Source organism: Triturus cristatus, chromosome 6 (genome assembly GCF_964204655.1).
Source record: "Triturus cristatus chromosome 6, aTriCri1.1, whole genome shotgun sequence".
Classification (NCBI taxonomy): Eukaryota; Metazoa; Chordata; class Amphibia; order Caudata; family Salamandridae; genus Triturus; species Triturus cristatus.
In genome coordinates, this window is record NC_140589.1 from 39,203,083 (window position 1) to 39,218,812 (window position 15,730).

A 15,730-nucleotide genomic window follows, 5' to 3' on the forward strand; every position below is an offset into this window, starting at 1 on the left:
CCTGAACAAGGCCGTTGGCAGAGGCTTCAATAAAAAGATTTAAACCATAAAAACTAATTTCATCTAGTAGTCTAATCCAATTGCTTTAATTATAGTGCACTCTGAAAGATTCCAATATTGAACTTCAATATTAAATGAAAAGATGCCTGTTGCATAAAGTGCATTCACATAAATGTTCTAAAGTATGGGTGCTTTGATGAAGCAATAGCTGATATTTTAATTTAAAACGCTTGTCACATTCAGGGTATGTTTAAAGTTTATCACTGGTGTGAGTTTTCTGATGTAGAATTAGCATTTCCTTTCATTTGAAAGCCACACACCTCTCAAGTGTGCATTCTCTGATGACGCTTTAACCCTCCACTTGATGTGAAAGCCTTGGCACATTCGGGACAGTCATATGTCTTTTCTTCAGTGTGCAGTGTGTGTGTTCTAAGATGCCTCTTTAGCTCTGCCTTGGTCTTGAAAGCCTTGTAACATTCAGTGCATTCAAATGGCTTTTCTCCACTGTGGGTTCGGTGATGAGCCAATAGCTCTGCCCGCGATTTGAAAGCCTTGTCACATTCACAACATATATATGGTTTTTCACCAGTGTGGTTTCTCTGGTGTATGATTAGCAATCTCTTTAAACGGAAAGTCTTATCACATTCACCGCATTCAAAGGGCTTTTCTCCGCTGTGCGTTGTGTGATGCATCTTTAAATCTGCATTTGTTCTGAAAGCCTTGTAACATTCACCGCATTCAAAGGGCTTTTCTCCGGTGTGCGTTGTGTGTTGCATCTTTAAATCTGCATTTGTTCTGAAAGCCTTGTAACATTCAGTGCATTCAAAGGGTTTTTCTCCTGTGTGTGTTCGGTAATGAGCCAATAACTCCACCTGTGATTTGAAAGCCTTGTCACATTCACAACATATATAAGGTTTTTCACCAGTGTGGTTTCTCTGGTGTAGGATTAGCAATCTCTTTGTACTGAATGACTTGTCACATTCATTGCATTCAAAAGGCTTTTCTCCGGTGTGGATTCTTAAATGGCTCAACAGCCGCACATATAATTTGAAAGCCTTGTCACATTCAGTCCACTTGTATGGTCTTTCATCAGAGTGGACTATCTGATGTCGTTTTAACTCGTCTTTTATTCTGGAAGCCTTCTTACATTCAGTACATTTATCTGGCCTTTCACCAGTATGCATTCTCAAATGACTTGTTAGTTTTTCCTTTTTTCTATAAGCATTGTTACATTCAGTGCATTTATATGGTTTTTCACCAGTATGAACTCTCAGGTGCTCTCTTAGCTTTTGCTTCAAATAGTAAGATTTATCACATTCCGTACATTTGTATGGCTTTTCACCAGTGTGGGTTCTCGGATGTTGCTTTAGTGTGTCTATTCTGCAGAAAGCCTTATCACATTGATTACATTTATATGTTTTTTCTCCAGTGTGACTTCTCTTGTGTACCAGTACCTCTCCTCTTGATTTGAAAGACTTGTCACATTCAGTACATTGATATGGCTTTACTATAGTGTGGGTTCTTGGATGTTTAATTAGACCAAACTTTAATTTGAGTGCCTGTTCACCTTTAGCTTTTGTACATGTCTTTTCTCCAAAATGAATTCCAGAATGATGCATTAGCTCACCTTTTGATTTGAAAGCCTTGCCACATTCAATACACATACATCAATTTTCACCTATATTGTTTTTTTGATTTTGTAGATTTCTCTTTGTGAAGACAGCCTCGTCACACGCAGTGTATTTATTAATGCTCTTCATTAGATGCACTTGTGTTTCCAAACAGAGATTTGAGTCTAATGGAACTTTGTAAAATTGTATAACTCACTTCATTTCTGCCATGTGTTCTTCTCCAGTATGTTTTAATAATATCTTCCAGGGTTATTGTCCCATATATGGCTTTTCTGCTGTGTTGTCACTACTTCCTTAGTTGTTTTTATTTTTTTAGGTACTGTCAGATTTGATTCATTTGTATAGTGTCTCTTATGCAAAGTATTCATTGAGTCACAGTTTCCTTAACTGGAATTATGCTGCCTTTTTGAGAATATGCATATTACCTTTTTACTGAGAGTTAAATGCAACGCAAATGATATGATTCTTTAAATTAGAAATCTTCTCACATCAATACCACTGATAGATCTTGTTTCACAGCTTAACGCCTCACAGTTCTTAAATATTATTTTCACAATATGGCGTAATCTAATTCTGCATGGCATGGAAAGAAGTTGCTTTGCACAACACGTTCATTTCCTGCTGTAGGTCAGGCACCTGTTCGAGTTGAAAAGAAGCCAAACATAAATTTATGAGATTCAAAACACAATTATATTGCAATAATCTAAGTGGAAACACAAACTAATTGTGTGTGTGTAGTTGAGCTAAAGAATGACTGTAAAATATTTTATATATACTGAGGACACATTGGTAATATGACGCTAATGCCTCTGTGCATTTCCATGTAATGGATTATAATAGAAATCATATTGAAGCAATCAAATAAATCACTACGCTCTAAATGGTACCTGAGAGATCTATGCTAGGCCTCTTTACTCCCCTCAAACCGCCTTTACGGAGTACACCATCACACATAGAGATTCAAAAAGGCACAAGAAGACCAGATGCTGCAGGGAGATGGGATCCTACATGTATTTACATGTGGGAAGAAAAGGCAAAGATCAATATAAATATCAGGTAGGACAGAGTTAGTTAGCACGTGGTGGATACAATGCTCTGAGAATTCATCAATACACCAGCAGGGCAATCATGTATTGGGCACAAATAGCACAGGTACAGGGCTGAGAATCCTCTCCTTGCCAGCAGCTGAGCCCATTTACCATACTTCATCACTAAGGAGCTCCAGTAAGATGAGAATGTGACAGACGTAATTTCAAGGTGGGAGACAAGGCACAATGCCTCCATATACCACACCCGGTGCAGTGATACTAGGGATAATAGCAGAACCACTCACTAAATCATCATAGTACAATACGCTGAGCTGTCTTTTTTTCCAGTTGCAATATTATTGGTAATCAGGAGTAATGATCAATACAGGATTCATAATAAAAAGGCACATTGGTGCTACATCCTAAATACGCCTCTGTAATGCATAAACATGATGGCTACTAAGGTGGTCTTTTATACACCAATGTGCAACTCTCACTAGAGGACTTTTTTGTATTTATACCTAGGAGCAAGGTAACAGATTTGGCAGACAAAGCAGGTTGGAAGCTTGGGTAAACAGCAGATATGGTGATATGCAGAACCTTCCTTCCCTATCTGTGTCTCCGGTTTTTGTTACCACTGAACACTACTTTAAGTTTTCCAGGCTGGACCTGGTGCATGCATGCAGCACACTTTTTAGGTCTCATCTACAGACAGTAGCTGCCCTTTTACCTTCACATGGGAGCAATCCCTATGGAAATAATTCCAGATACAGTATGCCACCTTGGTGAGAAATAGGTTGTCAAACAGAGTATACTTAGGAAGAGCTTTACCAAAGATTGTTTGTTCATCTTGAAAAAGATGTAGATGTCTGGTGAGGCCTAGATGTGAAGCTAGCTCCCTTCATAATACCTTGATTCTAACCTTCCAATTCCATGCTTCGAACACGTCCTCATAGGAGGTATAAACTGGAACGCGTGTGACCTGGGGACCACTGTTGTAGTTGAGAATACTCTTGGAATGGGCCTTGTAAAGAAACATGTTATTATATTGAGTAATGAGACGGTCACCAAGAATGATGCCCATTTGGTTAAAAATTGGGGCAAATGTTTAGGAAAGCCAGTATCTAGGTTGGAACCGTGAGCATTTGTGATTTTGCACACCATGTCAAATAGTATATTCATAGGATCTATGTACATGACAGATGAACAAAAATCTGAGTCAGAGGGGTTAAAGTTGCATGAGATGAGACTTCCAGGAAAAAGCAGTTACCAAAGCTGGTCGGTATGGGTTTGAGGAAAACAAGTCTAACTCAACTTTGATGCATTTGCTAAACGTACAGTACATGGCGGTCACATTTTTTGCTTTTGAGTTAAAAAAAAAACCCATTACTCTGGCAGGCGTTATCTTACTCTTTGCAAGCCTTTTCTGTCTCTTGTTAGTAACTTTGTAATCTTAACTCCTTTTTTATAAACCTTTACAAGGATAGGACCCTTCTTTATCATGGTTTTCATTTCCAATTGGCGCCCTTCTTTGAGTGGCACAAAAAGCTGGCTTCCTTTTGGGACTGTGTGTTCATACGTTGAGCAACCACCGATGTCACTGACCCCATTTCATACTGCGTGATGTCTGCAGCAGCTTCTTCGTTGTATGGTTTGGTCATTTCAAATCCTTTTCCCAAACGCACAGCTCTTCTAAAACCAACTTTGAAAAATTCCTCTTCATCTTGCTTCATAAATAATAGGGGCACTATTAGAAATATGGTTTCTGATTGGCTAAGGTATACACTCAGTTCAGCCAGAACCCACCACTCTAGTCAGAGTAAGCTAGATACACAACTAAGATAACCTGTGCTCACCCTCTAATAGCTTGGCACTGAGCAGTCAGGCTTATCTAAAGAGGCAATGTGTAAAGTAATGTGCAACACACACACACACACACTAACACAATGAATACGCCAAAATAAGACTCCACACAGGTCTATAAAACAAGTAGGTTATTGTATTATAAACAAAAGACCAAAAAGACAAAAATACAATGTATAACTTTCAAGTTATCACTTTAAATGCCCAAGGTAATCAGTGCTAAACAGCACACGTTTTATAGTCATTAAAGTTAACCCCATGCTAGTAGCATGTAAAATACTGTTATTACTGAGAATTATTACTTCCTCGCCGTGGCAAAGCAGTGTGCAAAATGGTACCAGAGGTTCTTTTTTATATGGGCCCCTCAGGACAAGGGAAATCCATTAAAAGGCGAAGAGCTTGCAAACGTGTGGGTCGGTGACTAGAACCTCAAGGTCCAATGCCTCTGTACAGTACCTTTCAACTGAGTTGTCAGCAGTCCTCATGAGCAGGGCCCGCATTGTCGGCTGATCTGGGTCACAACAGCGTGCGGGTCAACTGCTGACCAAACTTGTGCCCTTGGACAGGCCCCAGGTCACCTGGCCAAAGTGCTGCCGGTAGAGCCACGCTGGAAGGCGCTGCAGCCACTGGGAGTGCAGCAATGCCAGAACAACTTGAGCCTCTTAGACAGTGCTGATTGCAGAAAAACAGAGTGCCGAGTCTTCGGCAAAGTGGAAGCGCTGGTCATTGTGCTTAGATCAAGGCAGCGATCTGCTCACAAGCTGATCAGTGTCAAAACCCACTCGCCAGACTCATCACTTACAGAGTCCCATGGCAGTGGAAGGGGGTTAGGTCTTTGATGATCCTGAGACCTCCTGAACATGGGGCAAGTCAGCAAGCACTTGGAGAACACTTGTAGTTCCACACAGCACAAAGACAGTAGACAGCAGGCCAGCACAGCAAGGAGGGCGCAAAGTGGCAGTCCCTCCTGCAGCTTGATAAGCAGTAGGCCAACAGAGCAGAGCAGTTAACAAAGAGGCAGTCCCACCTGGCAGCACAGCAGTCCTTCTGGCAATGTGAAGATATAGAGCCAGCAGCGTCTGGTTACAGGTCCAACAAAGTGTCTCCTTACAGGGGGGTCAGAGAGCCAGTACTTATACCCCAAAGTGCCTTTGATGTGTGGATGACTTCAAAAGAACTTTATAAAGTACGCAGGTCCCCTTTTCAGCCCAGTCCTATCTGCCAGTCTAGCTATGGGGGGGGGGGGGGGTGGTAAATCAGCACTTTCTGTGGAGACAGGACACTACTTTTTCAAGTAAAGTGTTACCTACTCTCCTCCCTCCTGCCCAGGATCACTCATCAGTATGCAGATAAATGCAGATGCAGTTGATTGTCCTGTGCTGTGGCTGTCTAGAGGGAATGCACACATGTAGCTGTCACGCAGCCCATTATAGGAGACAGGCTGTCAACCACACAGATTAGTAACTACAGAGAAATTGTCACTTTCTAAAAGTGCCATTTCTAAAATAGTAAAGTTAAATACAACCTCACCAGTAAGTAGGATTTATCAATACCATTCCAAACATATGAAACATCAAAAAGCTACTCCTTTCTGATCAGGAATTACAGCTTAAATGGTTATTAAGGAATTCCTGTTGCTACCATATGAGAGAGGTAGGTCTAACAGTAGTGAAAAATTAAATAGGCTGTTTGTCACTACCAGGACATGCAAAACGTAAAGGTGCATGTCCTACCTTTTACCTACATAGCACCCTGCCCTTAGCTCCATCTAGGGCCAACTTAGGGGTGACATATGTAATAGGGGCATTTAAGGCTTGGCAAATAGGTTTTAAATGCCAAGTTGAAGTGGCAGTAAACTGCACACGCAGGCACTGCAATAGCAGGCCTGAGAGAGGTTTGAAAGGCTACTTCTGTGGGTGGCACAAATATGCCAACAGGTGTAAACCAATTATACAATGTTTAGAGGAACGAGCACATGCCCAGAGTCCTAAAGCCAACAAAGAGAAGGTTAGAAGAAGAGGAGGAGGAGGAGGAAGGCAAATAATTTGTGGTGACCCTTCAGAGAGGGCCATTTTCCAACAGGCACCTTCAGACAATGAAAGTTTAGTGCTTTAGGCCTGGTTACACTATTATGGATGTTTAACAGAGACTGTCTTAAATACCTTTCAATATTTGTTGTTGCAGTCTGAAATGTACCTTAATAATTAATCACTTTTGCCAGATTTAAAACCTAGTTGCTGTAAAATATCGATGCATTAAAATTACTCTTAGAAACGAATATTAACTGTCGAATGATTAATTATTGCCAACCCACTGTGGCACTATGTTACTATATATGTAAAGAAGATAAAGAAGATGGCGCAGTGCACTGTAGGAACGGTACTGTCCCTAAAATTGTACTTCTCATGCTGGTACAAATAAACCATTTTATTAATGAGAGCTACTTCTGCTCAAAGAAAATTATTGAGGGCTAATAAATGTTATCACAGACCACATGCCACATCTGTTAAAAATGCACTAGTGACCACCCAAACATTTCAGGTGGAGATACCGGAAAAAATGCCAGGAAATGCATTATCAATAGACAATGCTTCCATGTGACTTCAGAAAAAACACCGGAGGCAGCAAGTGCCCTCTGGCACATAGAACATAACCCCATCAATAAGTCTACCCAACTCTACTTCAATTACCATTTAACTGGCAGCTTTGGAAATGTAACCATTTTTTTATCATCAGCATATCAGTTTCTGAAATAAACATTCTTCTATCAAATACCTCTTCTATTTTGGACAAACTAAATTTTCCAAATTTCTTTTCTGTAAGCAATAGATTTGCCTTCAATATATCAGTTTTAGTTTTCAGTGAATACGCGCTGCCCAAACATCAGCTAATCATTCTCGCATAGCACTCACATGTACACATGCTTCCCTTGGACAGAATCTGCCTCAAATGTCCGGGCTATACCATCACATGCCGTGGATGTTCATCATCATTTCAAGGATGCCTATAGGAAGTCAGTGCATAGCATTATATAAGAGACACTGTGTCAACGTCGTGCAGCATAACAGTCAGGATGCTCACAACTCATCAGTTATTATGCCGAGCTGGCCACCACTGCATCAGGGGTTCTCAAAATTGGAGAAGTTATGTTCACAATGCGTCAGTGATGGCTGCCAGTAGACACAACTAGCTCACCCACTGCCAAAGTATTTCCAATATAAGTATGCAAAGGCCACTATGATATCAGGAATGGACAATTGTGCCACAGATGAAGGCTGCATGATGGGGAGTAACAGATTCGTGTGGTGGTCCTTGACACCAGGCATAGTTTCCAGGAAGAAACACTATGCCAAAACTGGAAGGCACACAAATTCATTTGCATATATAAAGATGCTTGCACCGTGAGGCTCTGAAATGGACCCAGACCTACTCTCCTCTGCTGCTGGTCCGACCATTCCTCCCACTTATACACTTTCTTTCTGGCTCCTGCTGGCCCATACTTCGGTGCCTCCCCTCTGGCTCCTGCTGGCCCATACTTCGGTGCCTCCACTCTGGCTACTGTTGGCCCATATTTTGGTGCCTCCCCTCTGGCTACTGCTGACCCATACTTCGGTGCCTCCATTCTGGCTCCTGCTGGCCCATACTTCGGTGCCTCCACTCTGGCTCCTGCTGGCCCATACTTCGGTGCCTCCCCTCTGGCTCCTGCTGGCCCATACTTCGGTGCCTCCCCTCTGGCTCCTGCTGGCCCATACTTCGGTGCCTCCACTCTGGCTACTGCTGACCCATATTTTGGTGCCTCCACTCTGGCTACTGCTGACCCATACTTCGGTGCCTCCAATCTGGCTCCTGCTGGCCCATACTTCGGTGCCTCCACTCTGGCTCCTGCTGGCCCATACTTTGGTGCCTCCCCTCTGGCTCCTGCTTGCCCATACTTCGGTGCCTCCCCTCTGGCTCCTGCTGGTCCATACTTCGGTGCCTCCCCTCTGGCTCCTGCTGCCCCATACTTCGGTGCCTCCACTCTGGCTCCTGCTGGCCCATACTTCGGTGCCTCCCCTCTGGCTCCTGCTGGCCCATACTTCGGTGCCTCCCCTCTGGCTCCTGCTGGCCCATACTTCGGTGCCTCCCCTCTGGCACCTGCTGGCCCATACTTAGGTGCCTCCCCTCTAGCTCCTGCTGGCCCATACTTCGGTGCCTCCCCTCTGGCTCCTGCTGGCCCATACTTCGGTGACTCCACTCTGGCTACTGATGACACTCTTTCTACCAGGCCCATTGTTCACACATAGTGTGACTGATATTGTGGGGCCTATATTTCCAGTCTCTTTGTGAGTGGATACATATGGTCATGTCTGTTGGTTTGGCTGGCTGCCACTCAAGAGGTCTGGAGAGGATCAGTGCAGTCTTCATTCATGTGCATGAACCATCTGAGTGATGTACTGGACTGGACCTAACTTTGCAGAGCTGCTCCAAGGGCGTTGACAAGCTACCAGTAGCTCCTGAGCTACTTGTTGGAGCCCCATGAAATACATTCTGTGTGGAGTTGTGTGTTTCTAATAAAGGCTTTCTCCCATCATCTACAAACAGCGAAATACCGGATTGCTGGCTATAGCTTTGTTAATAGTCTTAACTTGTTCAAGACACTACCCATAAAATTATGATCAATATATTGTCATAGTCACAGCGACCTGGTTCTTGTAGAGAGCTGAAATGTAAACCGGTCGGTGCAGTTATCTGAGAGCAGAGGGACAAGAAAACGCGTGGCAACACGCAATGATAGTGTTAAGATTTCAAAGCTAATATGCAATAAGGAAACCAGTAAGCAGAATACTTAAAATAGGAAATGATATTGGTGGTCACTACTGTCCAGTATCGAGTTCCGGGATAGTCACGGGTAAATTTAGTATTTACTTGAGCAAGATCCTACCCATAAAATGATCTCCACTATCCTGGCCACAGCGACCTGGTTCTTATAGACCGCTCACTGTGTGCCTAGCCTTGAGAAGGCCACTACCCTGTGTGCTAATTAAGTGGCGAAAAACATCTTGGCTGCCCTTTTTGTTGTATTTAGCACACTTATTTAACTAAAACCCGTATGAAGTGAACTACTGTTAACGGAACGTAGAACTTTATCATACTTGACCAATTCATTATTAGAAATTAATCTCTGAAAATGATGGACTACCCTCTAACCCTTTCAAAAAGGATTCTGCATTTAAGGCTCATTTGCTCTCATAAATTGATTTAATCGATATGCGTGGTTCACCTTCATCCTCTGAAGAGGCTGCTTCCTTGAACGAGGCTGGCAGGTTTTGCATTCCCCACCTTTCAAAGTGACCCTCATGGGCACCCCAAGAGATAACCCCACCTGCTTGAAGCAATGCCAAACTCTACAAGGATTTCGCTTTTTAAAATTCACCCCAAAATATTCTTGGTTTAATTCTTGTACAGTGGTAAAAAGCAAGTCTTCTGTGTGGGGGTTAAGGGGAGAGAGAGGTAATGAGAGAGATAATGGTCCGATGGTATGTTGCAGCTTTTGAACTTACTGCACATGGTTGGGGGATGTGACATACAAGGCGCCGTGAGTAGTGGCATCTCTACAAATTACACCAAGCAAGTATTCTACAATTGTTCTAGAGGAGTGGTACAAAGTAGGAGGTTCTCCCAAAGACTATATTTTGATCATTAGGCCAAACATTGAATTATTTAGAACATAATTTATAGCTAAATTGGCTACAAAGCCATTGTTTGCAAATGGCTCTCATGTAAATGTCCTGTTATTTAACCCTGTGCTAGGTGAACCTGACTATCACCAGTGGTGTTTGAGGGTTTACGCTCTCTAAGAAAACGTGAAAAATTAGCACAATTTCAGTAAAACAAGGACTAGAAAGTCTTGGGCACCCTCAGAACGTCTTGGTTTGCTGCTTCACTGACCTGCTACTGGCTCCAATGCATTGTGTTGCTTTGTTCGCGTTCTCATTTCTTCCAAGTTCTTGTGTTCCCATTTCCCAGTTGTCACTCATCCTTCTTTATATGCCGATGTGACAATTTGATTGGAAGGGCCAGGATGGAGAAAACAAATCTTGCACAGAACTCACAATCTCCAGCCACAGCGCTTGTGGGCGGGCGGGCAGGCAGGCACAGGTGAACAAAATTATGGGGCTCCTGGTCCTTGGAGTCCCGTGTCAGCAGCCAGCAAAGTCCCAGCAACGAATGTCACCCGCGAAGCAGGGGCCACGAGAAGTAAAATAGAAAGATCCAGAGGTGGAAAAAAGGTCCAGATCCATAAATTTACCCCCGGATTGTTGCCCATATATGGCAGTATTGGTGAACATCCCCCTCTTAGTCCGAGTATAACAGAAACACATGCATCCCTTAAAAACAAAGTGGTGGATTGGTTTAATCGTAATTGTGGCTACCCTGTTAATTATGCAGATCAGATCCTTACGACAAGAAGAGTAAATTGGATCGGCCCTTTAAGGAAATCAAAGAAGGGTGACTGTGTTATTGTTAATTTTTAAAATCCATATTACGCTAGGATTACTCTGGAAAGAGCTTCTGCTCTGATAGATAATGATGGTAGTGTCTTACCCCTTCCACTTGGTTTTTTCTATAGTCATTTAAAACAAGATACATCTATGGTAGAAGACCAGGTATACCGTAGAGCTAACTGGTCAATGCCCCCTTCGCATATTTTGCCGTCCCTGCTCATAACAGATTCCAACCACTCAGTAACCTTGAGGAGAATGATTGACAAAGCCCTGCCCACCACATTAAAGGAATGGCGGGTTTTAGGAGTACTAGCCAACAAGGGGCTGAGGGATCAGTAGGACAATTGTTATCTGGACAGGAGTTAAGTCCACAGGGGGATAAAAGTATTTTGAAAGGTAGGAATCTGAGTAGAGCGCAGGGAGAGATTTCGGATGGCAATATGAGCGAACCTATGGAAGAAGATTTTTCTCCCCAGGTTGTGATCCCTATGATTAATGCGGTCGGGTTTGGCCAGCTCCTAATGACCCAGGTAGTTGAAACCACAGAGAGACCTATAGTTAGTGGATTTAGTATAGTCTCATGGAATATAGCCGGATTGACTAAGAAAAGAGAGATGTTAGGATGGATGGATTTTCTTAACAAACACGACATTATATGTCTTCAAGAAACTTGGTGTTTAGAATATGTTAATTGTGATGGGTTTGTTTCTTATAATTTACCCGCTTTGAGTTCCATAGCCGGCAGAGCAAAGGGGGGGCTGTTAATACTCATGTCTAATAATCTGCCTATAGAAGTTAAAATGTTTATAAATGTTGGATGCCACTCACAGGTACTTTGGCTACACCATAAAAATGGTCGGAAAGTTTTGTTAATCAACTTTTATAATAATTTGTTTGATTGTACACGCTACAAGGTAGTTACAGAATTGGAGAACGCAATTGACAAATTGGGTAATGAAGAAGGTGTCAATTTTGATATAATTTGGGTGGGTGATTTTAATACGCAAATATGCCCTCTGTCCGCGACTAAGGTTTGTGGGTTTAGGAATGAAACAGGAGATGATTGTGTGCACTTCCCACATAACTCTTATGGAGAAATTTTAAACACATTTCTGGCTAAATTCGACTTGGACATAATGCAGTGTGCAAGAGATGGTTCTGGAAATTTGATCCCAACTTTTACAGGTAGAAACGCAAACACCATTATAGATCTCGTACTGGTTTCCGCAAATATTGTCTCTCTCTGTACCACACTGTGGATAGAAGACCTATTATTAAGTGATCATAACTGCATTACTATGACATTAGCTGTATGGGGCAATAGATGCCCGGTAATACAAACTATGATTGGCAATATAGCCCCATGTAGACCAAATGGCACCAGTATGAAATGGAAAGGGGTCAATCCGGACAAGGTATTAAAAAATATTGTCACTGAATGTTATACTGAGATCTCTGAGAATTTGGATGTTAATGTCGAATCAGTCCAGATTTTAATGAACTTTTGTAAAAAATAATGGAACTATTAATAGTATTATGACTACGACATCAAATAAGAAACTTAAACAGAATAGAGGATGGTTTAACTATGCCTATACTCTCTCTTTGAACCAGCTTAAACAAACACTGTCTAGTAGGAGTAGGGATATGGTGCTTGTTAAGAATTTAAGACTGGCTTACAAATTACAATTAAAACAGAGAAAGAGAGAGCTCCAAGAGGAGGCTTGGGACAAACTAACTATGGTTGTGGATACATCTAACAGCCAGCTATTCTGGGAAACAGTCAACTCACCTTTCCTAAAAAGTGAGGAGGTTCCCGAAATGACATCTTATGTCAGTAGTGAGGCATGGGTTGTGTATTTCTCTAGCATTTTTAACCCAGGAAATGTAACTATAATGGATTCTGGGGATTCAAGTTCCTGGCCGATTTTACCTCTAAATATTACACTAGTGGAGGTAGAACAAGGAATTAACAGCAGTAAGGGAGGGAAAGCCCCGAGCCCGGACGGTGTTCCAATAGATGTCTATAAAGCCATACCTGCTCTCTGGGGCACCATATCAAACAGAGTTTTTAACGCCGCTGTAATGGAAGGAGCTCCTTCTACATGGGGCGAATCTATAATTATTCCCATATTTAAGAAAGGGGATAGATCTGAAGCAAAAAATTATCGGCCGATTTCTCTTTTAGATTCGTCTATCAAAATTATGAGTAGGGTCCTACTTGTTACGTTAGAGGAGTGGGCTGAGGAAAATGGGATTTTAACTCAGTCCCAATATGGTTTTAGGAAAGGGCGGGGGACCCTTGAACAGTGTATTAATTTGGATTTAGTAATTGGAAAATATAAACGTGCTAAGCAAGGGTTCCTTTTCCAATGTTTCGCTGACCTTAGCAGCGCATTTGATTTAGTGGATCATGCCATGTTATGGCCGATTTTACTAGATCTTGGTGCCCCAGAGTCTATTATTTTCTTTTTGGCAAGGCTTTATGAAAAATGATTAACATCCGTGCGGTATGGTCAAAGGGGCGAGTGTACCCCCAAATCTGAGGTTAAATCAGGTATCCGGCAGGGCTGCGTCCTTGCTCCATTGCTCTTTACACTTTTTATAAACGAAGTGGACGCAGCACTCAAACTTGTAAAGTCGGATGCACCTCAGGCGGAGGGTCAAGATGTGCAGGTCCTGCTTTATGCAGATGATGCCGTACTTTTATCGAGAACACCTATAGGCCTGCAGAGGTTAATAGATAAGTTTGCCGATTTTATTAAGGGTAGAAAGTTGCAGATTAACAAGACTAAAACATATACTATGTTTTGTGGTTCAAGGCCCGGGAGAACCAAATCCTTTTTTGTAGAAGGACAGAGAATACAAACAGTAGATAAGTTCTGTTACCTAGGGATAACTTTTTCTGGTAATGGTAAATGGTCGCAAGAAATGACGAATGTTAGGTCTAAAATGGCAAAAAGTGTACATGGGTTTTTTAGGTTTGCCACCAAAATAGGGGACCGCCGAATTAAAGATATGATGCACATTTATCAATCGAGATGTACCTCAATCGCACTTTATGGTGCGGGGTATGGGGGTCATCATTATCATGGTGATTTGCAAACAGAGAAAAATATGTTTCTTAAAAAGTTGCTCTGTTTACCCACTTCAATGTCTTCTGATCTAATACACAGCGAAGTGGGGACTAATTACCTGACGGACCTAATTGGGCTAAGACCATTATTGATCTGGAGATCTATATGGCTGAAAGAAGAGACCACATTCAACAGAAAAATTATTAAAGACTGTTTCCAACTAGATAATTGTTTAAAGATCCCTTGGCTTAATTATATAGTACAAACTTTCAAGGATCTATTTAAAATAAACATTTTGGAAAACCCCAATGAAGCAATAGAAATGCCTAAAACTGAATTGAAAAATACGTTTTTGAGGGAGAGAAAGTATGCACGTCAAAAAAGTAGTGGGCATTTAACAACTTGCCAGTTCTATTATTCATATTTAGAAACTGAGGGTTTCCAAGCTTATTTGAGCCAGGTAACTAGATCGTCACACCGATTTGTCCTTACAAGAATGAGATTAGGCCTCGTTCATCACTTGGTAGCATTTCCCTGTGTAAAAAAGTATCCTGTTTCTCCTTGCCCATGTGATGGACGTACTAAACAAAGCACTCTGCACTTTCTCCTTATATGTGATTTGTATCTGAACCTCCGTATTGCTTTCCTTAAACCTTTGTTTAAAAATATTGCACTTTAACTACGAATGCTGCTATGAGTCTACTGTTTACAATGCGAGAGCCTGATATTTGTTTTTATACTGCGACATATATTCTGAGATCAATTCATGCAAGGAAAAGTATGTTGTTTTAAGTTGTATTAATAGTCATGTGGGACACCCCCGCGCCGCACGGCCGCCAGCTGCTGCGTGTGCCCCTTGCCTGCCTTGCTGCCTCGCCGCCGGCCTCGCTGCCGCCTGTTCGCTCCCCATTGGTTTTCGCCATTGTTTTGCCCTCCATTTGTGCTTGCATTTTTCTGTGCCGTGTGATCGTTTCTCTCACTGTTTTTGCCATTGTTTTGCCCTCCATTTGTGCTTGTGTTTATTCGTGCCGTGACATCGTTTCTCTCACTGTTTTTGCCTTTGTTTTGCCCTCCATTTGTGCTTGTGTTTATTCGTGCCGTGACATCGTTTCTCTCACTGTTTTTGCCATTGTTTTGCCCTCCATTTGTGCTTGTGGTTATTTGTGCCGTGACATCGTTTCTCTCACTGTTTCTGCCATTGTTTTGCCCTCCATTTGTGCTTGTGTTTATTCGTGCCGTGACATCGTTTCTCTCACTGTTTTTGCCATTGTTTTGCCCTCCATTTGTGCTTGTGGTTATTTGTGTCGTGACATCGTTTCTCTCACTGTTTCTGCCATTTGTTTTGCCCTCCATTTGTGCCTGTTTCATTTGGTGTAGTCCCTGTGCCGTGTCTCAGTTTCCTTCCTGCTTGCCCGCCCACCTCGCCGCCCTCCGCTCTCCCTCCCCGCTTCCCGCTTCCCGCCACCGCCATTTGCCCCGCCCCTTTTTTCTTCTGTTCCCTCCCCGCTCCCGCCTCCCAGCTGCTCCGCCCATCCGCGCACTTGGCCTTAAATGGCGACCGTGCGACGCAGGTGAGTGTGACCCACTTGTGGGACACCCCCGCGCCGCACGGCCACCAGCTGCTGCGTGTGCCCCTTGCCTGCCTT

General features: G+C 42.6%; 1 pseudogene; it reads right to left on the reverse strand.

The window, feature by feature from the left end:
• Window positions 1-260: 260 nt before the first annotated feature.
• Window positions 261-4,392, reverse strand: LOC146813714 (uncharacterized; annotated as a pseudogene).
• Between the last annotated feature and the right edge of the window lie 11,338 nt (window positions 4,393-15,730).